The following is a 27,590-nucleotide window of genomic DNA, read 5'->3' as shown; positions in this document are numbered from 1 at the left end:
AAAGCGGGCTGAGTGATAGATAATTTCAAATCAGCAGTAAACATTGCTTGGGACTCATTGCTTTTCTAACAAGTGTGACACTGGTGCAGAGGAGAGATGCTGTATAGATTAGGCAACTGATACAGGAAACAGGCCTTTGCACAGGGAAATTTTGAAATATATGTATGTATGATTAGGAAACTTTAAAGCAAAGCTTGTCAAAAGGGAACGGGAGAGGGCTGAGGAAGGGGGGTGGATACTAGTCCGTTGTCAGATCACATTCCGAGATGCATTTCTTTCTCCCTTTCACCTCCTTGTTTCTAATCCCGATTTTCTGGTATCTTGAGCACTGGAGGCCACTGTGGCATTTTCAAAAGCCCCTTGGTAATTTAGGACCATGAATCCCATTGACTTTTCCTGTAGTTCTAAATCACTTAGGTGCTTTCCCAGATTCCTATTTGCTCCGTGGCCCCTTTGGGACAATTAAGTAGCAGGCGAAGGGACCACAGAGTACGTGTAAGCCCTCCCCTCTGGGGACACCCCGCAGTGCTTAGGGCTTCTAGGACAGGCCCAGAGCCAGATCTGCTTTCGCTGCCTACCCTCTGACTGCAGGAGCCCTTGCTGGAGGGCATGACATGGGTGTGGGGAGGAGCATGCCGGGGAAGGGAGCAGGCATGGTGAGGGTGGTCTCACAGAGGCTGAGAGTGCAAATTACAGCAGCCTTCAATATGCCCTAGTCTGTGCCAGGGGCCAAAATAGTCCCTATAGACCTGGCACAACATTCCTCCCTCCAGCCCCTGGATCACTGGCCCATGGATGAAACGGTCCCTGGGAGAAAGGATTTAGTGATGGCCTGGGGCAGACTGTGTGGGGGAGAGGTGTACACTAATTCCAGATCAAAGACTAGTCACGGGGCTTCTTGCCTTGAGGTGTTGGAGGGAAGGGACAGCCTCTCAGACATACCTTACCCCCTGTTACTGCCCTGGTGACCATGCCACGGCCTGGAACCTGGTGCTTTATTATCATCATCACTACTGGGGCAGCAGCAGTAATGGGTAAGCAAGAGGCAGTTTGTCCTCAGTGGTGTGTACAGGCAAACGTGCAACTCCTTGGTCTTTCCCAAGCACAGGCTCCTGCTCCTTCGCTTCGACCTGCTGACCCACCCTCAGACCTCGGAAAGCCAACTGGGCAAGGAGGAAAAAGAAGGGAGAGAAGGAGAGATTGGGCAAGCACAGATGGGCTTCTCCTCTGACTGCTCTCCCCCAGTATGGGACAAAGACTAGGGAGATTGTAGGTATGGGGATGACGCTGCATCTCAGGGTGGAGCTGAGGGAGCTCTGGGGGCCGTCACAGGATAGGTACACTCCATTGTAGGGTGTTAGGTTCAAGGCCGACAATGAAAGGGGTAGTTACAGTTCAAGTGGCAAGAGCCATTAGGGTGTCCCATCTTCAGGGCCATGTGGCCTAGTGGCCCAAGTCAAGGCAGCAGCCCTTGCCTTCAGGGCCCTGAGGAACCAATACTCCTGCATTCAAGTTCAGTTTCACACTGCAACAGTCCTGTTCCCTGGGTCACTGCCTACCCTTACTTCCAGTGGCAGTAGTCTCCCAGCATCTGCAATCTCTTCTTTGCTGTCCTCGGCAGCTGACTGGGTGTCTGCAGGGGCCTCAGGGTGGTTGGCCCCTGCAGCCTGGGGCTCCAGTAGCTGCCTGACAGGAGCCTGCAGCACACATCTGCTCTCCTCCTCAGTCAGCCCAGACTGAGCTGAGCTGCTTCCTTTTATACTCCGCTTCCAATAGGAGCATGACCAGCAAGGGCGAGGGGCGTGGCCTCTTTAGCCCACAGGTTGTGGTTAACCCTACCTGGGCCAGTGCGAGATACATACACCTTTTCACAGGGAGCAAGAGTTATGAAGATAACCCCTCCTCTGTAGAGTGGAAAGGGCTCTGGGGGTTGAGGGTATGGTGTCAGAATGCAGTTACCTGAACTGGGGTTTAGCCAAGTTGTTGCCCTCACAGAACATGCCCTGGGATCTTTAATGACCATGAGTGGGATTTTCTAGACCACTCAGCATTGGCCTAACTCTGTTCCCACTGAAGTCAGCACGAACGCGCTCATCCTCTTTGCTGGCAGCAGAGTTAAGCCAATGCCGAGCTCCTTTTGGAAATCTGCACCCTCTCCACGAGTGCTGAGCCCTCTGTTTGATGTTCCATCTGAAAGAAGAAAGCAGAGCCCTTACAAGCCCATAATTCTCCATCTTCTGGGACCTAAACATGGGACCAAGGCCCCAAATAAGACACACAACACAAGCGAAGAGGCCTAGAGTAAATAGTTCTTTCCTTTAACATAGCCGTTCTCAAACTTCAGGGTACAGCCTTTGAGGCTGTCCCCAATGCTTGTCTGGGGAACATGGTTTTAAGCATGGGGGCCTGTCATTGTCTTGTGATGGGATCTTATTAGCTCATGACAAAATCTAAGTGCTGGTTTAACTCCATCTCCAGTGGGGTTGTTGCCTTCTTTGAGGGAAGAGTTCTGGGGACCAGGGGAAGAGTAGCTGGGTACCAAGGTAAAATCATGTGCATTAGCCACTGGGGTAGTGATGTCTGATTGCAGCATTGTCTGGGCCAGATTCAGAGGTGAGTCTCAGTAAATCGTAGGAGGCTAAGCCACCATCACTCACATTTTCTTTTGTCCCCTGGACATATAGGCAATTCTAATGTAGATGTACATACAGATTGAAATAAGTATGTGTGAATTTCAGAGGAAGAATAGTGGCATGGCCAGATTCAGTGATTTGCCTAAGGTCATGGTGGAGGCGGAGAGCGGAGAACTGAATCCTCATTTTCTGAATGCCAGCCTAGTTCTTTGCCTACAAGCCCATCCTTCCGCTACCAATGGAGGCTGCTACCTATCTATCTGTATATACTTCGTCTGGCTCATAGCGATAGCCAGGAGCTTAATTAGTATGGGTTAAACACTCAGTTCCTCCTCCTCATCATGTTTTATAGTGGGGAGAAAACTGTGACCCTAAATAAATGAACAAATAAAACTAGAAAAAAATATAAAGAAGTTGAAAATGGCTAAAACAGGAGTGAACTTCTGATAAAAAAAAACATTCAAAACTTTGGAAAGTTCCCCTCTTTTCTCTCCAGGCCCCCGCTTCTCCCCCCACTCAACAGGGCTTTCCATTATAGCCCAAGATTAATTACTTGCCTCACAGCCTTTTGGGCTTTCCCCATCTGATAGTGTGAATAAGGCTGACAGAACCTGCTAAGGGTTTCACAGCTCCTCTGATTCCCTGCTTCAGATGGGCGGAATGGCTTTCAAGTGGCACCTTTGCTTGACTTATTACCTCTTCCATGTGCTCCAGTCTGAGGCCTGCTGTCCGTTACCACAGCAACCAGCCTCGGCCTAACTTTCTTCCTAAAAGGGAAAAAAATTTCTACCACACATTCTTGGACCTGGGTTAAAAAAGCCTCCCGCAAGCCCAGTTATGACTCACCTAGGATAGGCCTGGGGTATTAACCCTCGGCTAAAGAGGAATTGGGCCAGTGCCTTGACGCAAGACTTAGACCATTGCATTGTACAGGCTACCAGGGCAATCAAAGTTTGGTGTGGGTAGGGTGGGGGTGGGGGTGCATTTATATCTACAGCAGTTAAAATGTGCACTGGCTATTATGGTCTGTGTGCTCAGGTGAAAGTCTACCTGCCAAAGTTCCCTTACCTACCATAAATAGGCTGGTGATGTAGTGGTTGGTGCCAACTCACTACATCTGTTCTTGCCTACCATAGACTCTTCTTAACTGCTCCTTTGGTTGTGCCACGATGGACACGCCCACAGGCTGGAGAGCAGGTGGAGATGTCTCGAGGCCTTCTGGCTCACTTTCTGTGCTGACTTTGTTCTGCCATTGTTAGCCAGCCCCAATGGCAGATGTCCTCTGCAGCCACCCCCAGGATATTTGCTTCTTTCAGATGTGCATTGTGCAAAAGGGGCCGGATCCCAAGGCCGTTCCTATCCCTTACTCCTGCTTCACCTCTGGGCCAAAAAGTCATCACTCATTTTTATCCTGTCCATATGCACAAACTCCCCAGAAATTCAAGGGGACTTGAGTAAGTTCTGGGAGGGACCATCAGGTCTTCAGAATTTGCAGCCTCTCGAAATTTGGCCCATATAGCGTAGCCCTTTGCATCTTCAGAGCAGATTATGAGCATTAATTAATTAATGATTCCAGTGGGCTGCACTAGAGGAATGATCCTGTGCCCATTAAAGTCAATGGCAAAATTCCCTTTGACTTGCATGGCTCAGGATCAGGCCCTAAAAGAGCTGATCCCCAAAGGAGCACCAAAGAGGTTGCAGGTCCATAGGAAGTGCAGAGGATGCCAACATGGGTCTTTAAATGGTGAAAGAGCAATGGACCGGAGTGCTGGGACTTTAAAACCCTGGCATTGTGGCACATTTGCAAAGCTTTGCTAAAGGAGCCTCTGTCCCCGCTTCAACCTGTCTGATGGGCCATGTAAATCCACGGCAGGCTGGCTGCCAGCCAACGGCCCTGGGATTTGGGGAGCTGGAGCTAGAAGTGTCTAGTCATGTCTGCAACGCTCTTCCAAAAGCGAGGTGGCTGGAGGCTCGGGAGAGTGTCTGAGCTGCTATCTCCAACAGAGAGAGGAACAGCCTGGCATCCAATGGCACGCTACACACCTGCTTTCAAAATGCACCAGGAGGTCCAGGACCTGAAGAAAGAGCGTGAGAGAGAAAATGAAAAAGAAAGGCGGGATAGAGAAGAGAATATTTCCCTCCTGGTTTTTTTTTCTCTCTTGGCTCCAGCTGCTGTGCCCTTCACGCGTCCTTGACCCCTTCGCATGGGAGGTCAGTATCTCATCTGTATTGCTCACCACAGAAAGCGAGTGACGGCTCCTCATGCATCACCCCAGCAGTCACGCTGGAGCTCGCGTGTCATTTCAATTCATCTTTCTCCAAACGCTCCTTGTCACAGGCAGCACCACAGACTGGAGGAGGGAGCGGGAGGCAGAGGCACACGGAGCCAGAGAGAGGCAGGCAGGAGATGGACAAACTATAGAGGGGAGAGAAGGAGGGAGAGACGGAAAGAGGAATAGGGAGCCATTCGGGGTGTTTATTTACTGAGTGGCAGCTCTTCCTTCTACCCCTAGCCCTGACCCCCCTAACTGTATGGTTGCTCTCTGGTTTCAGGAGCATGTCCCAGCTGCATCCCTCTGTGAAACGAGGGAGGCTTCACATTTCCTTTGTGCCTCAGTATTTAATAGACAACATTAAATATACACAGGCAAACAGGCCCAAGGATGAGCGCCCCAGCTGCCTGTGTAACTCTGGCCAGGCCGAGGCAGCCCGGGACCAGGCCTCTCCAAAGGCTCAGAGGGAAAGTCTCACTGTAGCATCCTCAAGGCTAAAGGCCAGTTCCCATCCTGATGGGTGTAGAGATGAGTGGAAGGAGCGAGTGGCTGGTCAGGGATGAAGCACATCAGAGAAGCAAACTGAGGCTGCCCCCACATAGTTAAAGAACAAGGCACCATCTCTTCACACAACGCTAATACAATGGCAGATTGGGCCACTCCCACCCTTCGGGGTGTTGCAACTTGGGCAGGTTTTGCCTCGAGACACAGGACCAAAGCAAGGAGCAGGGGAGGCAGCGTTGTTTACTGGATCGATCGGGAACTCACCTGGGAGTAAGGAGAGCGGGGTTCTCCTCCCAGCTCAGTGAACTTGGCTAAGCCTCCACCTCGCAGCACGTGTTCCCCTCCCACCCTCTCTTAGGGTGACCAGATGTCCCGATTTCATAGGGAGAGTCCCGATTTTTGGGTCTTTTTCTTAGATAGGTGCCTATAACCCCCCCACCCCCTGTCCCGATTTTTCACATTTGCTGTCTGGTCACCCTACTTTCTCTAGACTAGAAGCTTTTGAAGGCAGGGACTCTCTCTCACTCTGGGTTTGTACAATGTCCAGCACCATGAGGCCCTGATCTCAGCTGGAGCCTCTCAGTATTATCACAATACAAATTAATAATAATAATAAAAAAATCAGTGTTCCAAACCTGGGACACACTCCTGCTCCTTATCATGGAGATATCACCTGCTCAGGAGACTCCGGCGCCCTAAGTAGGGCTGGCTGGAATGCAAGAATTCTGTTTCATGAAAAATGTTGAGATTTAAAATTTTTTTTCTTCATTCTGCATTGGAATGAAAATGGGATCATTCAAAAGTTTTCATAGAAAACCATGATGGAGACGGTGCCCCCTCCACCCAGAATAGCCAATAGGGACATCAGCTGGGATGTGGAAGGGGCAGGCTTCACCCTTGCTCTCAACTGGACAACACAGGGATTTGATCCTGGGTTTCCCTAATCCCAGAGGAGAGGAGTTCTGTAACCACCGAACTATTGAATATCCTAGAGTGGGTCTATCTCTAGGACCAGAAATTCCATTCTGGACCTGAGCAACTTCCCCAACAACAGTTTTATTGAAACCGATTCAATGTAATGTGTTTTCGTCGGAAAAATGCCAATGTAACATTCCCAATAAGCGCTAGCTCCATCTCCTGACAAAGCAGTTTCGCTAGGGTGGATGAGGTCTGCCTTCCTCTCTTACTCATTAGTAAGATGCACAACGCAGAGGCAGGTCAATATTATTATCCCTGTTTAACAGGTGGGGAAACTGAGGCAGAGAGAGAGGCAGGCCAAATGCTTCAAGCCTGGCCTCTGATTTTCATTGCCTCCTGGTTTAGGAGATACCTTGGCTTGATATTCAGAATACGCTGAGCACCCTGCCCTCCAGATGAAGCCAGTGGGTGCTCAGTACCTCTGGAAAGCAGTCCCAAGGGGTCTCAAGTTGGAAGCCCAAAATGAGTGTGATGGGATCTACAGGCCCCACACTGAACCGGAGTGGGGAACAGAGCAACACTGGGCTAGGGAGGCCCTGCTCCTCAACAGGCAGAAGGCATCTCCCTGCGGAAGGGCAGCTTAAAAGGACACTGGTGGGCCAGGATAAGGGGGTGGGAATGGCCTGGGCTGTACATGGCACCAGGAAGCCAGGCTGAGACTGAGAGCTGTGCAGGGAGTGGCCACAGGTCTGAGAAGTCTGCTCTACCAGTAGGGGCTTGAGCTCCCCCCCTCCTTGGAAGTGAAAACCCCCCAAGAGAATTACTCACTGAATTGGACACTGAGAAACTGAGAAGAGTCTGCTCAACCCATGTCCATGCTCCAAACAGAGGCCTTCCAGACTGGTAGGATGTGGCCCAGGGAGTAATATCATTTGGGGTAGCTCGTTAGCTGGGCTGAACACTTTGAGTGCCCCCTAGCGCCCTAGGTTGGGACCTGGTGGAATGAGTGGGGTTGGGTCTGTCCCTCCCTTCTGCCCCTGCTCCTTTGCAGCGATGAGCTCTGGGGGAGCGTTCGGCGCATGAGGGGAAGATTGAGGCCACCTCCCTCAGGGATGACTCCCCAGCAGAACCTGTAAAGCCATGAGTTGACCACTAGGCCAGCTGATCACCAGACCTTCCCGCTACATGGAGGCACCCTGAATCCTCGGGTACTTTTGGAAACTGGCAGCGTGGGTCTCGCCAGGGTCACAGAGAAAGTCAGTAGCAGCAGGAAATGAAACCCAGTTCTTCCCGGCTCTCGCTCCTGTGCCCAGACCCAGACAATGCTGCTCGCTGAAGACGGAGAATGGATTGCCCTCTGCCAACACTTGAATGCAATTCATACGGCAGGAACATTTTGGGTGGGAGGAAGAGGGCTCTGCCATAAGCCCCATTCACCCACACTAGATCAGATTCACTTTAGAAACTGGTAGTGTTGTTTGCTGCAAAGAAGGGGCCATCATCAGGCTTCTCTTATGGAAACTTGGCAAGTCCCCTCACAGCAGGAGGGGATGGCCTCGCCTCCGTGTCTCTGAGCTGGGCATGTTGGCTGAATCTCTTGTGCAATTTGTCGCTTTTGTCCCCACTGTACAAGTGTCCTGTGGTGAAAGAGAAATTCAATCCTCTGGTTTTCAACTCCATTTACTCTTTGCAGTCCTGGCCTCCATTCAACGGGTATGCTTTGCCATGGCAAAGGCATCTCTGGGTCATGTTTGTTTGTTTTGTTTCCATATAGCCTTTCTAGAAAAAAACCCCCAAACCCTGAGGTTTAGCATCTGCTGAAATAAAAATGAACCTAACTAGAACCACTTCAGAGCCTAAAGCTAATTAGTTTCTTGCTATTTCATGGGGACAACATTCCATGCAGCGATGTGCCAGCATTGCAAAGATACAAGGTCTTGGTCTTTGGCTTGGCCCTGCTCAGAAAAAGAAATGGCAAAAGGAAAAAACAAAAAAAAAATGCCACCCCCCAAACAACCAACCGACCAAAATAAACAACCAAACAGCGGTAAAGGAGCATGCACACCAAGGGGGAAAACAAAACAACCATCAAATTACTTGTACGGGGAGAAAATTCTAAGGGAATAAAGGACAAAAACGTGAGTCTGTGAAAATGATGCATAGAAAGAAACCATCTGAAGGTGGCAAGGTGCTGAGCGCAGTATAAATGCATAGAAAGAAAACACTAGATAGCTGAAGGGAGGGAAGTGCTCAGACACACAGTGATAGGTGCAGTGTATACGCATAGTTAGAGAGAAAAGCTCTTTGCAGACCTCTTTGGAAGGGAAACTAACTTCCCTCTGATTCAATGGGAAGCCCCCTGCTCTCCGGCACCATTGCCACGTTCCAGCAGGTATGCAGGCTGTAGGTCATTGTGAGGAACAGAGGGATTTGCATGGCTAGCTGATGCTCTGATATTCACCTTGATGTTTTGTTTTTGCTGGTGGGGGTAGCCTTCTGGGGCTGGCCGAGTGGATCAGAAAGCACAGAGCTCACACCCACTCACATGCGCTCTGCCCACCCTTTGGTCAGTACATGACATTTCAATGGGTTTGTATTCCAAAATCCTGACTTCAGAACTGGGGCTAAGGCTACTGGGACTTCCTTATCTGTGTTTCACCCTATTGGAGATATATAGATATAGATATAGATATAGATATAGATATGTGTGTGTGTGTGTGTGTGTGTGTGTGTGTGTGTGTGTGTGTGTGTGTGTGTGTGTGTGTGACAAAATAGCCTCCAGGGTCCTTTCCAAGTCCTGAGGCCTTTACTCAATTAAAAAGCCAATGGAAGGTTTATCGGAGGAACATTTGGCCCTGGTGATGTCAACACTAGGTCTTCTCAGGGATGGGAGCAAGTCTGGTTCTCAAAGACATCACCCCTCTATCTCCTTTTCAGTGGTGTCACTGTTTTCCTTCTGACTTGGTGCCTCCAGGAAAATGGGAAGTAGCAAGAATATAGCCTCAGGTCAGTGTTATTGTGAACACAAACCTGAAACCCCATCTGAATCATCCAGTTGAGTTCTTCTGGCCTGAGAGACAAGCAGTAGGGGTGGGAATCGTTTCACAGACAAGAACAGAATCGACTATTCGCTGCAAACTTGAAATGACACTTATGGTTAGAGCTGGTCAAAAAATGTTTTATTTTTCCCAGAAATTTGGACAAAAAATTGATTTTCTTTGGTTTTGACTGAAAAATGTCTTGGATTTTTCGTTTTGTTTTTGGCAATTGGAAACTAAAAATGTTCAGTTTTTGGATGCCAAGACTCATTGGGTTTTGACGTTTTACTTGAAAATTTTTTCAAAAAAGGTGAAATTGTTTTAATAAAAATGTTAATCTCATTGAAAAACAATTTTCACCAATCAACCCCAACTGAAACAACAATATTTCAATGGAAAGTTTCTAACTAGCTCTACTGGTGGTTCAGAAATGTTAACTTCCCTTCTTCCTGATTCCATAGGGAAGCGAGTGCCCTCAGTAATGGGATGGGTTATTATTCCATAACTGCCTACTGCAGATTTTCTTGCACTTTTCTCTGAAGCATCTAGGACTTGCCAGTGCTGAAGGCAGATTTCTGGATTAGATGGACCACTTGTCTGAACCAATCTGTGTTCAGCACAGCCATCGTTCTGATAAACAACCACATTCTTGGTGTTGATCTGAACTGATTCATGTTGATCCTTCTGAGGTTACTCCACCACTAACCCCTAGAGCTGACCAGAGGATGATAATTCTGTTTTGTGAGAACTTTCCAGGTTTCAAGATTTGTTTTCATTCCACATTGGAACAAAACCAAAACCGCTTCACATACTTTTATTTCAAAAATATATTTGAAAACATCTGTTATTGGATGAACCAGTTTAAGTTTTCAACTTGTGTCTATCGGCTTATCTACATGGTGCAGCACTATGCACCAGTGGGGTCTGAATTCTAATGTGCCCCATGCAGACCCAGCTGCTGCACACTATAAGTTCCCTAGTGTGAGTGAATGTTATGTTTACACCCCTCTGGTGTGCACTGCTGTACTGTGTAGACAAACCCTCTCTCTCTCTCTCTGGTCATAAATATAAACTTTGTTGAAATCAATATGTCTCTGCAAAATGTTTTGGCCTCAGTGAAACAACCTATTTCGACCCACTTTTCTAACAACCACCCCAGATGCACCAACACCCAGATTCACAGTTGCTGTAGCTCGGTAGACGTCACCACATGACAATCTGCCCACTGTCTTTTTCTGATCATGGTGCTAATTCTAAAGCCCCTGGACATTTTGGCTCCTGGACATTTCAGTTCCTCCCATCTTTAAATGGATTGCAGGCAAAGTATCCTTCCTGCTGGCCAACACTACGCCCCATCCACCAAATTATAAATAAATTATCTGCAATCTCAACATATTTTCACCCCCCAGGGCTGGGGCAGTGATGAATACACCAGCCATGCTATTGTTCCACCACTAGATAATAACAAATCTTCGATTTCTGGCTGGCCATTACAGCTTTCGCTGACACTGGGCTATATTTAGACCTGTTAAAAATGTCCCTCTTGAAAGCCTCATGTTGCACTGGAGCGGAAGAATGAAGCTGCCCCTGTGCATTCTGATGCAGTGAACAGGAGCCGTCAGCCCCCTTAGCTAAGTTGTCGATATCACTGATCAGCTCCAGCATTGATTTTTTTCTCTCTCCCTATTTTCCTTTTTCTTGGCTGGGCAAAATAAATACTGTCTTTATTTGCTGAAAGGGCTGCATGGCCCAGATTTCGCCCTAGGTAAAATTTCCTTGTGTGCTCTCTCTGGATTGCCTTGTGACCCTTTATTCTGCAACCAGCACTTGCTGCAACACATGCATGGTGATGCATGCTGGGAGAGGCCGGAACTGGGGGAGCTCCTACAGTCAATGCTCCTGCACTATTACCGACATCTGCAGCTAGCACTGGATCTGGGAGCTCCCATGCTGCCAGAGCTCCAATCTACATCATTTCTCACAGTGATTCTGGCTGGGATAAGCTGGGGCCAGAATACGTGAGCTCTCCCAGCCCAGCCATTGATCTTGTGGTATTCCCTACAGGGTCTCCTGCTGGAAGAATTTAGGAGCAGTGTAGTTGGGAGCTCCACTGCAGTCACAGCTGGTTCTCCGCTGATCTAATCTCAGCTGCTTCCAAGTGGAGCTAGCGTAGGGAACAATGCAGGAGCAGTAGCTATATTGGAACTCACAGACACTTCTCCCAGCAACAATCACTATAGGAAATGATGTAGGAATTCAGGCCACCCAAATCTAGTATGAAGAGCAGTCTCTGCAAGTGATGATGCAGGAGTGTTGGCTGTGGGAGAACTTGGAGCAACCCCAGGCCCATCCTATCCCAGCAGGAGTCACTGTGGGGAATGTCGGAGGAGCATTGGTTGACGCATAAAGCAATTCACAAAACACACACAATGAAATTTTGCCCACAGTGAAATCTGGGATAGATTGGGAGCAGACTAGCTGACTAGGCCTTGTATATTATTCCCTGTAGAGCCTTCTGCTGGCATAGACTGGGATGGAGATAGCTAATCCATTCTTGCACAATACCTCATAGCAATTCCAATCAGATATGGGCTGAACCGAACCACTGAATCCAAACCCTTCCTCTGAGCTACAGATCGGGATCCAAACGCCATCTCTTTCTCTGAGGGGATGAACTAAAACCCTGGATTCAATGCTGCAAAACTTGAGTGCTGGCCAAAAAACAAAAACAAACAAAAAAAAGTTACTCCCAATTTTTTGGGCTGTTTGGAAGGGATATTTGGATCTGGTCCTTTATGAAGATCTGAAGCTGGGTTTTGGTTGAAGTCTCTCTCTTTCATTGCAGCTCAAGGAGCTGTGATTCCCCCTAGGGTGGCTGTGGAAAAGATAAGGCTGAAGAGGAGAAGATGTGTTCAATTTTTGGAAATGTTACTTGCACGTACTCTTTCAGCACCGTCCTCTCCCCCGCCACCTCGCAGTGCAAAATCCAGCTTGAATATTCAGCTGGTACGAAGGAAAAACAACCCAGAAACAAAGCCCCGCTGTAAGGAAACCTCAAGTGAGTAATCTCTCCTTCATATGTATCCCAGCATCCTCCTGCCACAAACATTCCTGCTAGCCACCACTTGAATTAGCACCAAAGGATTATGGGACCCACGGTCATTAATCTAGGTGACAAACAGGACTCAGAAGGAATATTTGCACCCCGAAATTGAAAAGATTAGGCCATATTTGTCAAGGATTGGTAGGCTTTATCGCCTCCAGAGCAGATGCTGTTAAATATTCATGAGCTGCATAAGTGGGAGAAGACCTAGCTGGGCCTGATGACTTTCAGCTGTGGAGGGAGAGGAGGAAGGGGGGGGGCGGGGGAGGGCTGGCAGTGGTGGTAGTGGGGAGAGATTTATCTAAACTCTGCAAAGGATGAAAGGTACATGGCAAATGTACCTCTCTACTGGGGAGAGATGCTCAGGGAAGGGGAGGGATAGTGGAGTGGGTTAATCCAGGAATACTCTCCCCCATGGGCTGACCTGATTGAACTGTGGGGGCTGACACCCCCCTAGCCCCCAGTCTGGAAAATTCATTATCCTCCCCTCGCTGCATCCTAGAGCTGGGGCTGGGCTTTGAGGGGGGCCTGATCCCCGGAGATTGGGATGTTCATTACCCTTTCCTGGTCCCTGAGTCAGGGATCTGGGACGGTGAGGGGAACTACACACCTGCCCTGGGAAGTTCATTACAGGTCCCCCCCAAGCCCCCGTCCACACAATGTTCCTGGCTGAGCTCTACTCAGTACAGCTGAGGTGTGGGAGGGCAAAGGCAGCTCTGAGTTCCCCTTTGCAGCTCCCCTGACCTTGGTGGGGGCTGGTTTGGTCCCCAGGACAATTTAAGCAGCCTCGAGACTCCTCTAACTTGCTCCAGCTCCAACAGGCTCTCAGCTAAACAAACAGGCCAGGGTCTGGCCCTAGGTTTTCTGTCTCCTCGTTAGCCCTTCTCCCCTACAAAGAGCTGAAGGAGTGAGTGCCTCCTGCTGCAGAGTGCCCTTGGGCATGGCCAACAGGGTCTCGTCCTTGCCCGTGACTGACCACCGGAAGTGCCAGCCATGGTGAATGAAGTCCAGCAGCATCAGGCCTTTGTCTCTGGTGCAGACTTCCCCAGGGCATCACCTCGAGTCTGGGTTGTTGCAATGCGCACAGCCTGAAGACTGTACTAGTGTGAGAGGCAAGCGGGATTTGTCTGTGCAGTCTGGGAACATGCACACGGTTTTGAAATCCAAATAAAATATAAGCCCCCCCGCCCAAAAAAAAATTGATCACGATGGCTCACGGCTGAGCCTTGGCCGTGGCAGCCCATTCTCTCCTCTGAGATTCTCTCTTTCCCACAGAGAAGCAAAGAAAGAGAAAACAAGAGCAGAAAAAAAAGAAAGAAAACTGATTGGAAAGTGTCTTCTATGCAAGACATGCTGTATGCAAAGGTAGGTTTCTTTTAGGTGGTTCCTGTTTGCAGGGGTGGGCACTGGAATGCAATACAGACTCCTTTTCTCTTGGGAGACATAGTCGTACCCTGATGTAGGCATTGGAACCCTTTGTGCTTGGGGGAAGATGCCACACTGGCTTGTGGTGCTTTACTGAACTAAGTTCCTAGTCCAGCACTGGTTCCTTCTTCTCAGTAGCCACAAGATCTAAAATGAACTTTGGGGGAAGCAAAGGCAGAGGGTGAAATCCTGATGGCACTGACGTCAGAAGGAGTTTGTCATGGACTTCGTTTAGGGTGACCAGATGTCCCGATATTATAGGGACAGTCCCGATATTTGGGGCTTTTTCTTCTATAGGTGCCAATTACCCCCCACCCCCGTCCCGATTTTTCACAGTTACTCTCTGGTCACCCTAACTTTGTTACGCTAGGAGTTCACCCCAAATTTAAAAATGGAGTAGAGGAAGAAGTGAAGGTGTCATTCCCCTCTGCTGTGATAGCGCAGAGCTCTCTGGCCTGGAAATATCAATTGATCTATTTCTGTTGGCAATGATTTCAACAACAGAAATCCATCATTTCTTCGGTGGAGAGGGTTGTGTTATTATTAAAGGTTATGGACAGCAAGCTCTACATCCTCTCCTTTTGCATGAACACCTCAGGAAAGAAGATTCCTCTCAGATCATGCAGCTGAGCAGGGAGCTCTCTATTCAGATGGAGAAACTCTTGAATATTAGAAAGGAAGATCTTTGTACATAGCCGGGAGACAGACAGGCGGTGGGCAGGAGCTGAAGTGAGACAGAAAGGGAGAATGGGGAGAGGGAAAAGAAGGTGGAAAAAAGGTAGATGGAAAAATTATGAGAGATAGCAAAACAAAGAGAAGAGACAGACGGTTGAGGGGATGGTCAGAAAGGAGAAAAAATGAAGAAGAGGGAGAGAGGAAAAAAGATAAATAGAAAAAAGTAGAGAAGAGAAAATATTGAAGGGATAGGAAAAATGGATAAAGGGAAAGGGAGGCAGAAAAACACAAGAAAGAGAGGAATGGGTGGAGCAAAGAGAAAGAAAGAAGGCGTGAAGGATACAGAGAGAGAAGGAAGAGCAAAAAGAGGAGAAGACTGAAAAGAACAGGGATGAGATATTCATGGCAACTCTCTGTGGTGTCTCAGAGTTCTGGCTCCTGGTAGGAACAAGCAGGAGAAAGAAAGGTCCTGTTCTTGCCAATAACCCTCACGAAAAGGGAAACAGGAACTGTGATGAGTCAGCAGGACTGAGTCCAACCAGGGCTTGCCTACAAGCAGAGTATCACTGGGTTCACTTAACGCATGATTTCAAATTGGATTCGGTAAACCAGTGTAGATGACTGTGTGGAACCCCCCATGCCTCTGCCTTTTTAAACCTAAATCAGTCTGTCCACACAATTCCCAGTGCCAATTTGTCTATCGATAAAGCCCCCACCTTTGATGCACGTAGATTTGCTCAAGTGGGCATGGTTTTAGCTGCAAACTGGGGTTGTTTTCTGGGGTTGGAGGTGTTTTCTGCCCCATTCTCCAGACGCTCCACTGAGGGGCATCCCCCAGTGCCATGCCTTTGAGAAGGGGGAAAGCCAAGGCTGGCTTTAGCAGTAATCTACAAACAAGCTGCGATGGCAGCAAGAGGGTGCCAACTTCATGGGGCCAGGTTTCTCCCATCAAGAGTTAAAGGCACTCAGAACCTAGGAAGATCAAACCTTAAGGGGCTAATCGGAAAAGGTGTTAGGTAGAATGGGGCAACATTTTCAAACAAACTTTTTTCTTTTTTGGCCAAAAATGCAGATTCAGGGCCACTGAAACATTTTGAGATTTTGTGTTGATTTTGTCAAATCAACCCCCCCGGACACACCTCAACATTTTGTATAAAACCCCCACAAAACGTTCCGGTTTGACTTTTTTAAATGAAAAGTTCCCACTTTTCAGCTGAAAAGGACTTTTAAAAATCCTTTAATTGAATTAAAACAAAACTGAACCATGTTTCAACACTGTGGAAATCAAAACATTTCAGTTTTGTCCAAATGAAACACTGAATTCTGCCAGAAACATTTTTTCAAGTTTTTTGATCCTCCGGAAATGTCCATTTCTGGGCTGGCCGCGAAGAATCGTTTGCCCTGACTTTTCAACAAACTGAAAAATCCATTCTTTGCCCAGCTCTAGCACGGTCAATCTGCGACTCCCGTTAAAGTCAATGGACCTGATTCTCCACTGCCCTTGGCTTTGTGCAGCTGTTCACACCAATGCACAGTGGGTGAGTGTCGTTTCTGGTCTGGTGTAAATCTCTGGGGTAAATAGTGCAAATGGTAGTGCAAAGGAGACGCAATGCCTAGCACATTCAGTAGCAGGCCTCATGGGCGCAGATCTAAAGAAGTGCTGAGGATATATCCAGCCCTGAATATATCCGTTCCAAGTGGTATCAGAAACAAGAGCCCAAAAGGTGCCACACAATCAACTCTGAAATTCCTCCCCCATGCCAACCTGTGAGAGCTGCTTAAAGTTCTGGCTTAAATCTCCATAGCAGGCCTGGGCTTTCTGGCATGCCTCCCTCCCTCCTGCTTTTCTGCTCTCTCTTTCCCTCGTTCCCCAGACCCCTGTCAGCCTCAGCACAATTTAATGTCTTACAGATCTGTCCCTATTTGACAAACAGGTGATTTTGCTAATGAAGAATAAATGAGATCCACAGGATGAGAGAAGGGGAACAGCAGCTGTCGTGAGTGCAGGATGTGCCGGCTTTATTAAAATAATATATGGCCACATGCTTGGTATTAGGAGGCGCAGTTTGAAAACTCCTATCCCTTCCCATTCTCTCCCCACACATCTCCTCGACCTGCCACCTCCCTCCTCTCTTTCCATTTCCCTTCTCTGGAACATTTTCCAATCAGCAAATTACTGGAACATCCCAGGCCATGCATACGAAATGCATCCCCTAGCACCGTGCTGTGGTGCGGCTGGCTCTGGGAAAAGGCTGTGGCAGAGAGGTGGGGAGGGCAAGGCTTTTGCTTGATGGGAGCTGGTGGATAATTTGGGAGGATATTGGGTAGAGCCAGTGAATAATTGGGGGGAAGGGGAGGAGCTAGGGCTGGTGGATAATTCTAGCGTGTGTGTGGGGGGGGAGTAGGGCTGTGGACAATTCTGGAGGGTGTTGGGTAGGTTTAGTGGATAATTTGGGGGGGTGGGAGGTGAGGCTAGGGCAGGTGGGTAATTCTCAGCAGATTGGATATGCCGAGTGGCTAATTCCAGAAAAGTGTGTTTGGGGGGGGGGGGGAGGTAAGTCCGGTGGATAATTCTGGAAGGAGGGAATGTGAGGGAAGGGACAAAGGAGAAAGAAACAGAGGGGGAAAGAAAGAAAAGCTGACAGCCAGAAAGGAGGGGACGACTGAGAAACGTGCGGCGAGAGAGGGAGGAAGCGGGAGAGACCGACGCAGTGGGAAAGAGAAATAAAGCGGCAGGAGGGAGTGCGAGGATCTGATGACAGGTCTGACACGCACCGCACTTCATTCTCCCAATGAGGTGAATGAAATGAAAATGTAACGCTGACTTCCCCTCTGACAGCTTCTCAGTGCCAATAAGACCTGCCTTATCAGCGCTTGTCAATGTTTACTTCCCGCTGCAGCGGCTCCTCTCCGCTCGCTGCCAGCAGGCCTGCCTGGGAAGGAGGCAGTGGTGGGGTGGGCAGAGCAGGAGCATTGGGTAGCGGGGGAGAGGTGTACGTGGGGTGGAAGCTGTGTGGGAATTGAAGGCAGGGGAGAGGTGTCGGGGGGGAAAGCAGGCATGAGCTGGTGCATGAGGGGAGGACGAGTGTGGCAAGTGGGGACGGGTGGTGGGAGCATGCAGGGCCAGGCAGGACAGATGGTGGGAGGCGAGGGCAGAGGGAGGCCTACGTTGGGGGAAAAGGCAGGCGGAGTGGGATTATGAGTGGGGGAGAGTGGCGTAAGGGAAGTGGGGTGCGTGTGGGGAGTATCTGGGGGAGCGAGACAGGATTCAGGATGGGCGGGCTGGTGAAGGTGGGAGCTAATTACATTGAAACTCAGCCAATACATCTGAAAAGGGGCCAAATTTTTCCAGCCATGGGCCCTTGGGGAAGATCGGCGCGACCCTGAAAGGACGAGGGTTAAAATGGTCTAAATGCCTTAAGCCTCTTTATCTGTTCCCTCTGCCTGAGAGCGTCAACATTCCAGGGCCTCATCCAATCAGGAACCAGAACCAACGCCATGTGACTTAAGGGGCCAATCACAGCTAACCAACACAGCTCAAATTTTGAATGGCAAGCACTGACTACTCGCGGGTTGTGGTTAATCCTCATGGAGGTAAAACCACCATCACAGAAGACAAATTTGGGGCCAGATTGCCCAGGGCTCAGCACCCAACAGCTAGGGCCAATTTTTCAGAAGAGCTCAGCTCCCATTTAGGCCCCTAAACAAATAGTCCTGAGCACCTGACATGCTGAGCTCTTTGGAAACGTTGGCCCTTGTTTAGTAAACGTGAATAATAAATAAATGTGAGGAAATCATGCTGATTGAAAGAAGTTACATGTGTGGGGTAAATTCTGAGATATTCTGAATTATTATTCTTATAATAAGAATAGAATCAGGAGCATCCAACCTCCGTTCATACAAATATAGGCACTGATCCTGCAAACTCTTAAGCACGTGAATAACTCATGAGTAGTCCATGATGACTTGCAAGAGTCAAGTTATACACAGGTGTAAGTATTTGCAGGTTCACGGTTATACTTAGTAACAATAATGATCATAGAGACTAGCTATAGAAAAACAAACCCCTCCTTCATTCTTTCTAATCCATTTCCTGGCCAATGCAGGATTATTCCCTATTGCACATTTTCTACTGTCTGCTCTAGTTTTAAACATGCCATGAGATGGTGCCTCAGCCGCTCTCCTTGGGAGTTCATTTCCAGGCAAATACTCATTGTCAAAATATTTTTCTTGATGTTTAGCCTAAATGTTCCTTTTCAAAAAGGGTTTTTGTGCCCTTTTGTTGCTTTTTTATGATGGTTAAAGAAGAGCGGGAGGCTTTATTTTTTTAAAAAAAACCTTTTTTTGCAGTACATACTTTACATTGTCTTGACTACAAGTGCTTTACCTGAAACACTTTATGGGTGACTGGAGAAATGGTAGGCATAGGACATCCCAGATATTATGCAAAATATGATAGAGAAGAAGTGGTTTATATTCAGGCTATTTAAACCTTGTTTTTTGTTAACTGCTACTCAGCTCAATTTCCTAACAAACAGTTGAAAGACAAGCTCTTTTTGTTACAGATTTAACATCCTCACACTTTCAACCAAAGATCAAGGCCAGTTTACACTAGAAACTTTGCAGGAATAATAATATCAGTCATAGATATGAGTTTTTTATGGCATTTCTATGCCAGCAAAAGCCCTAGCGTAGATGCTGGTGGATTATTCTGAGGAGACTGGGTACGCTTAGTGGCTAATTCTGGAAAAATTGGGGGGTGGGTGGGTAAGTCCGGTGGATAATTCTGGAAGGAGGGAATGTGAGGGAAGAGAAGAGGGAATCAAAATAGAGGGAGAAAGAAAAAAGATCACAAACAGAAACAACGGGATGAATGACACCAGTATGGCTACGTACTGACAAATCATTTTTAGTAGAGACTAGGTCTGAGAGAACTCCAAAACTACCCTTTTTCCATCCTGCAGCTAAAACAGGAAAGACTAAATTTCACATTCCTGATATTTCTAAGGTGAAAAACAAGTAGAAAAAAAATATTTTCAGTCCTTTCATACATTCCAAGGCCAGAAGGGACTACTGTGATCATCTAGTATGACCATCCGTGGACCACAAGCCAGGGAACTGCCCCACAAGAATTCCTAGAGCAGAGCTTATAGAGAAGCATCCAAACTTGATTGTAAAATTGCCAGCGATGGAGAATCCACCATGACCCTTGGTAAATGGTTCCAGTGGTTTATTACTCTCATCATTAAAAATTTACCCCTTATCTCCGCTCTAAATTTGTCTTGCTTCAACTTCCAGCCATTGGATCTTGTTACGCTTTTCTCTGCTACACTGAAGTCCATTGTCAAATATTTGTTCCCTATGTCTGTGCAACACTGACAGACCCTGGTCCTCGGGATCGAAGCAGAGACCTCTGCAGCATAGTGCATGAGCCCCTACCGCATGAGCTAAAAGCCATGAGTCTGTACAGCAGACTCAATCTCTCTCTCTAAGCAGTCTCAGTGCCCCTAGAGGGGAGAGAACACCACACCCAGGACACGGGTGGGTTACATATGTACAAATTGTGATCAATTTCCCCCCTTCTCTTTGCTAAGCTAAACAGATTGAGCTCCTTGAGTCGATCGCTACAAGGCAGGTTTTCCTCTCATGGCTCTTCTCTGAACCTTCTCCAATGTATCAACCTCTTTCTTGAACTGGGGGCACCAGAACTGGACGTAGTGTTCCAGCCATGGTCACAACAGTGTCAACTACAGAGTTAAAATCACCTCTCTTCTACTCAAGATTCCCCTCTTTATACATTCCAGGATGGCATTAGCTCAGGTCCGGCAGTGTTTTGTGGGAGCGGGAGGCCGGGCAGCTGCATATTATTTCATTTGTAAGGGCCATAGGTGTGTTGAACTGCTGTAACACACCAGGGGCCAGGGACCCTGGTAAGATTCAGCATAAGAAAAGCACCAAGCTAGCATAAACACCCTTTGGTCCAGATTTAGGGAAGCACTTAACTTTAACCGGAAGCTAAAGTCCCATTGAAATCCATGAGATTTAAGCTCATGCTTAAAATTAAACACATGGTTAAGTATGTGTCAGAATAGGATTTAAGCACATGCTTTCCAGAATCAGGGCCTTAGTGTCTGTGCTTAACAGCCGGTGTTTAGTCCTTTCTGCTGCAGGCATCCGCCCGGTGGAGATGGGCTTGCCTGGGATTACATTACAGTGAAAGGTTGATTCCCTGGCCAGGATTGGAGAGAGATTCACATTTTCTCCACTGCTTCGACTGGAGGAAGTAATCTCCAGCCCCTGGGGATGCTGACCGGGAATGCATTTCAGAACTAGGTGGGTACAGAGGGGAGGACGGGGGATGAAAGTTAATGTAATGAATGTGGTATTCTAACGCGCAGCCTTGTTATCATTAATCTTGTGCAGAGCATGGCTTTGATTGGCTGCAGCTCACACCTCGCCTCCGGTGCTCTTCACTCTGCAATGGTGAACTCCCCCCTCGCTTCCTTACTGCTCTAGAGCGCTCTGCGTCTCAATCTTTTGAGAGGTCAAGACTCCATCTCCTTTTCTCTCTTTCTTTTTCTGTCACTTCCTTCATCCCTCTCTCTGGCCATCTCTGCCTTTTACACACAAATCACACTCTCTTGATCTTCATTTCTCCCCTCCACCCAGTCTTTGAATACCTCGAGAACAGACTCCGGGGCATCTACCTATAGCGTAAGACATGTACATCTTCCAGGGACCACTGTGATCATCTAGTCTATGTTACCAAACCGGTCTTCTCTTTCCCTCCTCTGTGGTCCTTCCAGTCCAAACAGGGAAGCCAAAGGATCTGTCTGTGTACAATCCGATCTACAGCTGCCCCAAACAGACAAAGTTTGAAAGAAAGGACTGTGTGGCCAACAGTATTATCAATCATACGTGATAATATACAAACATAAAATGTTAACAAGATGCAGAAATGAAGGAAACATTAAGGGCCATTACCCTCCCCCTGCCTGAAACACTCAGTGGAATTGTTAAATATGGCTAGCAGTCTGACATGGAGCCATGAAATGGCACTACAGAAACCTTTCCAATGCTATTGCGTACCTCAGAGCATATACTTTGGTTTGAAGATCCATACTCAGTCTCAGGAGGAGCCCACAGCTAGTACCCCCTTCTGGAATATCCACACCATGGCATTTACCTAGTATGTTCATGCTAGATTGTAGCTTTCCACGTTCCTGGTTAAATAATTCAAGTAACTCTCTGCAATTCTGTCTATCCAGTGCATCCATCTCTTTGTAGCGGAGCACTGTCTTTCCCAGCCCTCTCAGAATGTTACCCCTTTACTGGTGCAATCACACTGATGGTAATTACATCCAGGCCTCAGGTTGTGTTGTTCTTTGCAACTTTCATTTTTCCTTCTTACCCTTAGATTGCTGGGGTGAGGATACAGGACCACATCCTTAAAATGAGTCAGGGCAGTGTCTGAGTTCCTTTCACAGTGCTGCCTCCCATCGGGAATTCCTTTCACCTAGATCTTCAGAGATGAAAAGAGGTAACCTGGTTCATTGCCCCAGAGTCTATCACCTTGGCGTCTAGGTTGGGTTACCATTTTTGGTAACCTCATTGGAATTCTTTCACTCTTTTGTGACCTGTCAAGTCCAAGTAAGCAAGCCAAAGGGTCCATTTATTTATTGACTTTTGCCAACAGATGTATGAATCATAGATAACAAAGGGTCAAATTGAAAGAAGAGCATTTGAATGAGAGTGCAACAATGAAGAATTTCCGCCCCCCCCCGCCCCAAAAAAATAACTTTATATATTAAACCCGACTGTGGGTTCAATTCACATTCATTCCCTGACCAGGTCTTTTCTGGAGATCTAACATTGTTCTCTATCCATTTTAGGCCTGACTCTTTCCCATTTACTCTAGTGTAAATCAGGAGCGACTCCACTGCAGTGACTGGAACTACTCAAGTAAATCAGGTGTGAGAGAAGACCCCATCTTTCCTTTCTATGTTAGGAGCTTAAATTTCAAGGCCCCCATTCTGCGTTGCCCCTCTCAGCAGGTTACGACTGCAAGTTTGAACATGCCAAAGTCTGACAGCGAAAGGAAAGGGAAGGTTCTTATAGCAATAATAATTTGCCACATTGCACATCGTGGATCTATTAAAGTACGTGTTGAATGGTGTAGCTAGCAATCAAAACTCCTGGATATGTGCAATATGCGGAATTATGGGTGTGCTTGTAAATGTGTATGTGATGGTTGAGTGTGAGCCAGCACGTGAATGCACATAAGCATGTGAGTGCTAGGATCATCTATCTCCCGATCAATTCCCTGACAGTTCAGGGGTCTCAGACACTGGTGCATCTCAGTTCCTCCTATTCTGTGCCTGTGACACACAAGGTTAGTCTCCTGAGGGCTCATCTCAGGGGTAATTGGGTGGGGTTTAGTGGCCTGTGATGTGCAGGAGGTCAGATGAGCTGATCTGGTGGTCCCTTCTGGTCTTAAACTCTATGAGCGAGTTTGCTCACATGGCTTTGCATTATAGAATTGTAGGGTTAGAAGGGACCACCAGGGTCACCTAGTCTAACCCCCTGCCAAGATGCAGGGTTTGCTGTGTCTAAACCATCCAAGACAGATGGCTCCAGCCTCCTTTTGAAAACCTCCAGAGAAGGAGCTTCCACAACCTCCCTAGGCATCTGTTCCATGGTCCTACTGTTCGTCCAGTCAGGGCCGGTGCAAGGAAGTTTTCTGCCCTAGGCGAAACTTCCACGTTGCGTCCCCCGCAGCCCTGTGGCAGCTCCCCATCCCTCCTCCACCCTGAGGTGCCCCCCCCATGGCAGCTCCCCGTCCCCGGGGAGCCATGCAACACCTCCCCACCCCAGCTCACCTCTGCTCCGCGTCCTCCCCGAGCATGCCGCCCCCACTCTAATTCTCCTCCCCTCCCAGGCTTGCGGCACCAAACAGCTGATTGGCGCTGCAAGCCTGGGAGGCAGGAGAAGTGGAGCAGCAACCGCGCGCTCAGGGAGGAACCGCTGTAAAAAAAAAACTGAGGGCACCGCTTTTTGGCACCCCCAAATCTTGGCGCCCAGGGCAACCGCCTAGTTCGCCTTAATGGTAGCACCGGCCCTGCGTCCAGTGAAGAAGATTTTCCTGAGATTTAATGTAAATCTGCTGTGATGCAGTTTGAACCCACTGCGTCTTGTCCTGCCCTCTGTGGCAAGAAAGAACAACTTTTCTCCATCTTTTTTATGGCAGCCTTTCAAGTATTTGAAGACCACGGTCATGTCCCCCGTTATTCTCTTCTTTTCCAAACCAAACTTACTCAGTTCCTTCAGCCATTGACTACGGTCAATCCAGTGCAAGGTCTCTGCCTTGCTATTCAAATCCCTCCAGGAGACTGGCCTTGGTTGCTTGAAAGACACCTTTCTATTAGTGATTACAGCTTCATGTAACAGCTAGCTACGTAGATGGACACACACACATGTACGCACATGCCTGCAAGTCTATGAAGATGTGTGCGAGATTGTCTGTGTGCGCACATGGTTCATTTGTATGAATGTCTGTAATAAAGGTATGCATAGACTCCCTTTTCCAAAGAACGTGCCCATGGTGGTTGTACCAGCAGCAGCAACAACTGACTCACTTGATGGAAGGGGAGAAAGAGCGGGAGGTAATTAGAAGCTGTGTGATATCACACACCTTCCTGCCGACACCCGGGGAGAGCGATCACACACACACACATCCTCCACCGACAAGTGTTAACATCCTTCTCCTTATTTTTTTAAGAGAGAGACAGAGGCCTTCTCTTCGCTGCTAAGAAAAGGTGTGTTTTTACCTCAGGGCAATGCATGAGCTCACCTGCTGGAAAAATGAGTGGAGACAAGGCCTGGTCGTTTTAGCGTGAGCTAAATTTGGCAAGGTCAGTAGCGCTGACTGTCATTGGTTTACCCTGTGGTAAAACTGAAGTGCCTCATCTCCACTGTGGTTTTTACAGCAGGAGAGCTCAGGCGCATTAGTAACCCTGAGGTAAAAACCACACCTTTTCCTAGCGATGAAGACAGGGCCAAAGAGAGGCAGAAATAGGGAGGCTGTTACCCTTTCTCACACTGGACCCCACACCTCTTATCAGTCCGCCCCACTGAACTCCATCCCAGCCTTTCTTGGAATCATCACAGGCCCCTAGGACTCAGCCATGCTCATCTATTTTCTTACAGGGAATAATCCAAGCCAGTGATCAGCTCCCTTGACTTTAGAGGACAGAGAAGGACACACTCCAGCCCCTTGGAAGCCAGCTACTCTGTAGGGATGGCTAGAACCTCTCTCTGCTCTGCTCCGAGGTGTTGGGACCAGCTCCTGCCATGCCCGTTAGCCTGGGGGAAGTCAGCCTGCCCCTGAAGTGCTGGACAGCCTTGGAGAAGACAGGTGGCTTCCACTTCACTCCAGTTTGTGGATGGGAATTTACATCCCAGCCTGTCCCAGCAGCGCCAGCAAACCTTGGTGAATCTGGCTGGATTCTCCTTCAGCCAGCTGGCATTAGGGGAGCTCTTTCCTGTATCTGGGTAACCCAGAGGGCTGTGCAGAAAAATGTGTGATCCCAGGCACCTTTGCTATCCCTCAAGCCTTTCACTTGACTGGGGTTTGGGTAAGCAGGGCTGTGCATTGTGGTATTTGGAAGATGCAGTCAAAATTCAGGGCTGCCTCCTCAGCTGGTGTATGCTGGCGTAGCTCCAGGAAAGTTCAATGGAACTGCACTGACTTACAGTGGCTGAGGAGACTGTAACTGCAGAGAGCTTTACGGACGTGGAAGGAGACAAGGTTCCTGCCCTTAGGAACTTACAAGCTCAGGTAGATCTTGGGAAATGACCACAGTTCTTATGAGGTGGGGAAGGGAACAGGCTTCAAAGAATCAGCTCTTGGAAGACCAGCCACAGCAGAGAGCTCAGACGGTGAATTTTGTTGCTACTTCCAGCAAAGCTGGTTGGGAAATTATTTTATTTCATGTGGCAAGTTTTGATGAAAAAAATTTTTTTTTTGGTTTTGGTAAAAGTATTTTGGGTTTTCCTACCAAAAAAAGAAAAAAAAAAGGAGGGGGAGGACATTTTGGAAGATTTTCAGCAACTAAAAATGGAATTTCTTGTGTTTTAGCAAGTGAACAATTTTGGTTTCAAAAAAATTCATAAGACAGAACTATTGGAGGGGTTTTCAATAAAACCCACATTTTTTATTAAAGCACGCTGTCCCCACATCATTTCCATTTTGTCAAAAAGCTCTTTTTGCACTGAAAAAAACATTCTGGTGGAAAAATAGTGATCAGCTCTAGCCTTGTGCTTTTCTGGTGGCTTTTAGACCATGTTCCATGCCTGCGGTATCTCCCAGTGTTCTCTATAACCAGGGGTTGGTTAGCAGCAGGGATGGGTTTCTGCAAGATGCGGGGACAGTCACAAGAATCAACCTAACTAGTAAGCCACATCTCCCACCCGCAGAGCTGTGTGTGTGTCCAGCACACTCCTGCCTGCCAGATTCAGACTGGGGCCCTTCAGCCAGGTGATCCCCAAAAGGGTCATGTATCTGAAAGTATAACAGTGGAGCTATATAAACGCCTCCATCCAAGCCCATTCAGTTCAGTGACTGTTTGGCTGGGTCTTATAACCTTGGAACTGAACTTCCTTGCCTGCTGATTATGTTCAGGCTGGATTCCTTTCTTTGTCATGGGACAAACCAAAAGCTTGGATCCAAATACCCCAACCTCAGGAAAATCTGGAGCAGTTTCTAAACTTTGCAGCTGAAGTCAGAGGAACATTACTCTCACCTGCGGGAAGAGCTGTTCCCCCAATCCTGGCAGTCCTCCACTGAGCACCAGCCATAACAACCTGCAGGCCACAGAGCTGGCTGAATAAGTTAAACAAGCTCTATGTAAATCATTTACCAATGAGCTACAGAAAAAATGCCTTGGAACAATGGGCTGGACAAATGTTATTTGGCCATCTCTAGAACTGATTGAATAGTACAAAGAAACCCCCCTAAGTTGGGAATCATTTACTCCACAAAAGATGCTACACTTCAGGTAAATAACAACAAATCAGTTGGATGGCTCTGCGGGGTTCACATTCCCAGCAAGCCCAGCTCCATCCAGACAGCTGATGCTTCTAACTAGTTAGATCAGTTCTAGCATGAGGTCACCAGCTTGTAACCCAACCACCCTGCTTAACTCATTGTGTTTTGAGGCAGTGGTTCTCAACCTTTCCAAACTACTGCACCCCTTTTCAGGCATCTGATTAATCTTGCCTACCCCCAAGTTTCACCTCCCTTAAAAACTACTTGCCGACAAAATCAGACATAAAACCACAAAAGTGTCCCAGCACGTGATTACTGAACAAATTGCTGACTTTCATTTTTACCATATAATTATAAAACAAACACATTGGAATATAAATATTGTACTTACATTTCAGTGCGATACTTGAGCCTGTTTTTCACTTGTGAGCCTTGTCTGAAGCCCGAGCTCCAGGCAGAAGGGTTGAAGCCTGTAACTAAGCTTCACAGACCTCCTGTGGCATGGGGCCCTGGGCAATTGCCCTGCTTGCTACCCCAGTGTCAGCCCGGCACTTGCGATCCCCTGAAAACCCACCCTGTGACCCCCCAGGGGCTGCCTCCAGGTTGCACAACACTGATCTAGAAGACTTGAGTACCCCCTGGAAGACCTCTGCATACCCCCAGGGAAACGTGGGCCCTTGGTTGAGAACCACTGGTTTAAGCAGCAAAGAATCCTGTGGCACCTTATAGACTAACAGACGTTTTGCAGCATGAGCTTTCGTGGGTGAATACCCACTTCTTCGGATGCAAGTGGTGGAAATTTCCTGGGGCAGGTATATATAAGCAAGCAAGAAGCAAGCTAGAGATAACGAGGTTAGATCAATCAGGGTGGATGAGGCCCTGTTCTAGCAGTTGAGGTGTGAAAACCAAGGGAGGAGAAACTGGTTCTGTAATTGGCAAGCCATTCACAGTCTTTGTTTAGTCCTGAGCTGATGG

The sequence above is a fragment of the Mauremys mutica genome, chromosome 16, assembly GCF_020497125.1.
Source record: "Mauremys mutica isolate MM-2020 ecotype Southern chromosome 16, ASM2049712v1, whole genome shotgun sequence".
Classification (NCBI taxonomy): Eukaryota; Metazoa; Chordata; order Testudines; family Geoemydidae; genus Mauremys; species Mauremys mutica.
Note: the sequence above shows the minus strand (reverse complement) of the source record.